Raw genomic sequence first — 6,199 nt, 5'->3', positions numbered from 1 at the left:
GAAGTTACAGAGTTCATTGGAAGGTCATTATCAAGTTCAGGGAAGGTCTTAAGGAAGGAGAGAGGGAATGATAGAAGACATTATTAGGTTATCTGTAAAGTGAAAAATAAAATATTTTGATAGGCAAAGACTTAAGATTATTAGCAGTTTTTACAGAACTCTAAGATTTGGAAAATGGTTAAAAATTTAAATTAAAACAATAGCTAACACTTGTAAAGCACTTACTATGCAACAAGCATTAATCTAATCGCTTTACACATATTAACTTACTTAGTCCTCAAACTAAACAACCCAAATATGAGTATTATTATGTCTTATTATCATTATCCCCATTTTACATATGAGAAACTAGGCAGAGGAAAAATTAATGTGTCCAAGCTTATACTAGTAATGGTGGAGTCAAGGTTTAAATCTAGGTAGATAAACTTTAAAACCAAGTTCTTATGGAGGACATTAGGAGAAGGAAGGGAAAAATGAAGGGGGGGAAATCGGAGGGAGAGATGAACCGTGAGATACTATGGACTCTGAGAAACAAACAGGGTTATTTAGAGGGGAGGGGGTTGGGGGAATGGGTTAGCCTGGTGATGGTTATTAAGGAGGGCATGTACTGCATGGAGCACTGGGTGTTATATGAAAACAATGTGTCATGGATCACCACATCAAAAACTAATGATGTATTGTATGGTGACTAACATAACATAATAAAAAAAAAAAAAACTAATGATGTAATGAATGGTGATTAACATAACAATAAAATTAAATTAAATCAAAAAAATAAAAATAAAACCAAGTTCTTAACCACCACTTCAACTACCATAAGAAGATCTAATTGAGGTTTTTGCTCCTTGAAATTACCGCTTCATTTCATGTATAATTTTAGAAATAGACATTGAGATTAAAACCTGTTTCCCCAAGAATATAGCTATGGACAATAAATACAGTGGTGTTTTGGCTAACTACTAAATTCCATAAATCAATACCTTTTGATATAGGAAATTTAGCAAAGAATACACTCTTGATTCTATGAATTATGAAAAACAGTCTTATTTAATAATAATAAGAATTATCCCTTCTTTGGTAGATATTTGTTAACTTCATTCTTTTAGGATTAACTTGGTTTGAATATTGAGTTGCTTAGACACTTTTTCCACACTTAAATCACTACATTTCTCAATAAATTCCTTGTACAGTAACATCCCTATAATAGAGCAATGAGAATTAGATACGAAGCAAAACCGAAAACAGGTTGTCTCAAGGTAATACACTGCAGCTTGTTTACTTTTCTTAAAGGAGAATTCCTAATCTCAGAATCTATTTACTCTTATTCAGACACAATTATAGCACTTTTAATTATTTAAGTGCACGTCTGGGTTCAAATCCTGATTCTACTACTTACTAGTAGTATGATCTTGGGAAGTTACTCAACTTCTCTGAGACTAGGTATTTTTATCTGTAAAATAGTCCACCTCACAGGAATATTGCAGGAATAAACTCAATTGACATAGTATATGTAAGGTTCTTAGCACAGTGCCTGGCATATAGTAGGTGTTCAATAAATGGTTGTTATATAAAAAAATTGAACTAATACCAATTCAAAAATATGTGATAAATAGCATAATGAATGTGAAAGCATCTGCACCAGTGCTGTACAACAACAAAAAACAACTCTATGAAATGTTCATTTTCTTTCTCTTCTTATCAGCCCATAACTGCATAGAAATAGCAGTTTCTAGGATTATAGAAGGAGAAGGGATATTACCGGAGGCAAAAACACCAATTACAGAGAAATGACAGCTTAGAGTCTGGAAACAAAGGCAAAGGCAGGAAACCCAAAATGCAGATACAAGAACTCAAAGAAGTACAGCAGTTTGGGGGTCACTCAATATAGAGAGAAGTAGCCTGAACAAACCCTCAACTCAAGGAGCAGCTCAGGAATCAGATGTTTGTAATGGTAACTCTGAGTCATCAAGACAAGCTGTTAAGAAATTCAATTTAAAAATTAAGGGGCGCCTGGGTGGCTCAGATGGTTAAGTGTCTGCCTTCGGCTCAGGTCATGATCTCAGGGTCCTGGGAAGGAGTCCCGCATTGGGCTCCCTGCTCAGTGGGGAGTCTGCTTCTCCCTCTGCCCCTCCCCCCACTCATGCACTCTCTCTCCCTCTCTCAAATAAATAAAATCCTTTAAAAAATAAAAAAATAAAAATTATAAATTAAAACTAGATATGACAAAACCTCAACTATATATCCATTACACCAAAATTTTAACAGGAACTACATCTCTGGTAATGGTGATTTTAAATATACTCTTCGTTAATGTTTCTATATTTTCTAAAGAATAAACTATTTGGGAAATCAGAATGTACAAGTAAATTGTAAAATTAACATTGGTTGCTTAAAGAGGCAGTCTTCAGAAATCTAAGAAATACATGAACGTGTAATAGAGGAATTAACTCATTCTATATTGAGCCCCTCAAACAGCCTATGTTGATCCCAGGACAATAACAGTGTTACAAAAATGTGACTGATATGAAAAATGATTACATGTTGCAGAATAAACTCACTTGAAAAGGAAAAATGCTAAAAGTAGATTCATCTTAGAGGTATTATTTTAAATAGCAGTCAATATCAACACAAAGCTTATAACAAGAACCACATATGATTACCTCTATCTTTGCTTGCAACAATTCTGACACACCCTCATTTTTAGGGTTAAAAAATGCTTAAACAACCCTAGAAAAAGAACAAAATAAACTGATAAAATGGAAGAAATTAAAGAAGCATAGTCAAAAGCAAAATGTACTTTTTACCTTCTAAAATAGAAATTAAAATTCTCTAGGTAAATTTAGCTATTACTAGTGATCACTGACTCTGCATGGCTGAAAAGAAAGAAAGAAAAGGTGGCAGCACAAAAAGTAAGTTAAACTATCAGAAGTGAACCTATAGCGAAGTTTTTTCTTTCTGATCCGCAGTGTGTGTCTCTCTTTGGTACTGTCCTACTGAATATCATGTACAATTAACAGAAAATATGCCAGAGAGCTATATAGCAGCTTTTAGAGGACTGTTTCATTTAGAAAAAGTGCTTCTCCCACCCAAGTACTAACCAGGCCAACCCTGCTTAGCTTCTGAGATCAGACGAGATCAGAAAAAGTGCTTCTTCTCCAGAAATATATATCATTTTACTCTTTCTTCCCTAACTAGAGCTCTAATTTTAGAAAGAGAAAAGTAGAAGAATAAATAGGCACAAAGTAATGGGACACTGGAAACTCTCTATTACTTGTATTAGTATTATTATCAGCAGTAGTAACGTAATAATGGTACAGTGCTAATATAGATCTGAGATGGACTAAATGAAATACAGTTGCACAGTTAATCTACAGCATAATCGGGACCAGGATTTAATTATGTGCTTCCCCATTTCCAATTAATATTCAGTTAACCCTTTCTATAATTTCTCCTAAAATTTGGTATCTCTGGATTTAACTGGCACTTCAGTTGATTCAGATGTGACTATTTCATTTCTTGGACTCCAACTGTCAGTGGGCTGAAGGCAATGGACACCATTAATACAAGAGGTATCCGTATTTTGTAATACAAGGAAGATAAGTCTAAATCACACCTGTAATTTTTTTTCTTAAGTGCATTTTATCTTTGGAAAACAAACAAAAAAGCTCTTTAGATGTGCTTTCTCTCAGTAGTATCATTATTTTCATGTCTTATTTCTATCACTTAAATATACAAATAAATGTAATATTAAATAGTCCTATCACTGGTTACTTTCGGTAAACAGAAAGGCAAAGAAAAAATAAAACAAATAACTTTCCTTTATTATTATGTTTGGGAGCATATTTTCATCCACTAAAAATTGGATACACCCAAGTCTTAGAAATGCAAACTCCTATGATCACAAGAGACACTGAGTTTATCACGGTGCTTAAAGGAAAGAAGGGCATAATAAATAAGCTTCTGGTTCTGATTCATTTTCTGCTCTTTTGAATTAATTAATGCCGTGGAAATCCCAGGCAACTGCTATAGCATTTGTGACTGAATTGAGTCCAAAGGAGAAAAATATGTAAAACATTATTTAATTAAAATTTTGAATTTTTTTCTCTCCTACTTACTATCCTATTAGCTATTAGTCATTCAAACTAAGAGGACAGTTTCATATTTGTTGCTGTCAAATTAACTGCCTTAGGCCACTTCAGTAACTTCAGAGATATGTGGTAGCTGGAGTCACATTGTTCTCTGGGGTCAACCCCTTGAGTATGTGGCTCTCAAGCTCCTGGCCTTATTTCAAAGCTATCTTTGGCAAACTCAAAAACTCATAGGAAGACTCTGCTTGTATTGGTATACATTTGGCTCTTGAGGAATGCTAGTGGAGATTTTTTTTTGTCCTTATACATGTGGTTTTGCATTTAGCTTGGGGAATAGGGTAATAATGAGAGTTGGAGGGAAAAATCCATTCTACTTTAATAATTTTATTGCAATGCAGGAAAAGCAAAACTAAGAAAAATGTACTTTTCTGAATCTAAGTTGAGGATGCCACATTGGGCAATCTTTTTTTTTTTTTCTATCTGAATTGTAGTCCTAAAACATGAAATCTGATCATGACAATCTCCTGCTTAATAACCTTTGCTATTTCTTCATAACCTATGGAATAAACTCCAAATTTCTTGGTATGGATATCAGACCTGTTAATATCTGATTCCAAACCATCTTTCTAATCTTATCTTTTTATAGTCACATACACTTTACAACTTAATTTTTATTCCCTGTTGACTGTTCTCTAGTCATCTGCCCCTGATTTCTTTTCCTAGAGCTTACAAACTTCTTCCCAATTTATGGCTCTCAAAAATTCTGTTCCCTCTTATTTCTCCTCACCAAATTATCTGTACTCATCTTTTAGGTCTTAGCAATAATGCAGAGTCACCATCCTTGATCACACACCATGTTAGGTCTCCCTTTCCCTTCATACTATTTATTATCTTATAATTAAATATTTATTTAATGTCTTCCTCTTCTTTGAACTGTAAATGCCTAGACAAAGGAACAGCAAACATTTTAATTCACCACTGTATTCCTAGCCCCTACATACTTGGCATTCAATAAATATAGGAGATTCTCTCATTATTCTCTCATTATCCAAATATTCATTAGGTGAATCTCCACAATTACACAGGAAGTGGAAGGTGTCAAAATATAAAAACATTCTCCAATGGACTTAACATTTATAAAATTAGTCTTTGCTCAAACATCCTCACAAATTAATACGTATCTCATCCATTTGGGTCAATTTCTTTGTATCTTTGATAATCTCTGCTCAATGGTTTCAAATTTGTCTACACATTGAAAACACATGAAGTCTTTACAAAATAGTGATTCCTGGGTCCCATTCCCAAAGATTGATTTAATCGGTTTAAATGCAGCCTAAGAATAGGAAAACTTTTAAAAAGTGCCAATTTTTTCAGTGAAGTTTGAGAATCAGGCTAGCTGACTGATGAATATTGCATCGTGGAATACTGTAAATAACATTCAAAATAAAAATATATAGTGACAGCAAAGTGAAACTGCAAGTCTTGTAAAGATGCAGGAACTGCATGAGAAGAAATACAGTGCTGGAGAACAGCACAAATTATTGATGAATCAAGAATTTGCAGTGAGGGAGCACATGGGTGGCTCAACAGGTTAAGCCTCTGACTCTTGGTTTCCATGCAGGTCATGATCTCATGGGTGGTGAGATAGAGCCCCAAAGGGTCTCCGTGCTTAATGGGGAATCTGCTTGAGGATTCTCTTCCTCTACCCCTCCCCACTCGCACTCACTCTCTCTAAAATATATAAATAAAATCTTTAAAATATATAATAATTCTGGGACACCTGGGTGGCTCAGTCGGTTAAGCGGCTGCCTTCGGCTCAGGCCATGATCCCAGCGTCCTGGGATGGAGTTCCCCATCGGGCTCCCTGCTCAGTAGGGGAGCCTGCTTCTCCCTCTGCCTGCCGCTCCCCCTGCTTGTGCTCTATCTCTCTCTCTGACAAAAAAATGAATAAAAATCTTCAAAAAATAATAAATAAATAAATAAATAAATAAATAATTCACAGTGAGACTATATAGAAACTGAAACCAAAAATTAGCGGGAATGATAGTTGATATGGTAGATTATTCAAAGATAATGATTTGACTATAAAAACATTAAGCAAAGTCCTTAGG

This window comes from Callorhinus ursinus, unplaced genomic scaffold (genome assembly GCF_003265705.2).
Source record: "Callorhinus ursinus isolate GAN/ISIS: 27379988/994484 unplaced genomic scaffold, GSC_fseal_2.0 scaffold49, whole genome shotgun sequence".
Classification (NCBI taxonomy): Eukaryota; Metazoa; Chordata; class Mammalia; order Carnivora; family Otariidae; genus Callorhinus; species Callorhinus ursinus.
Note: the sequence above shows the minus strand (reverse complement) of the source record.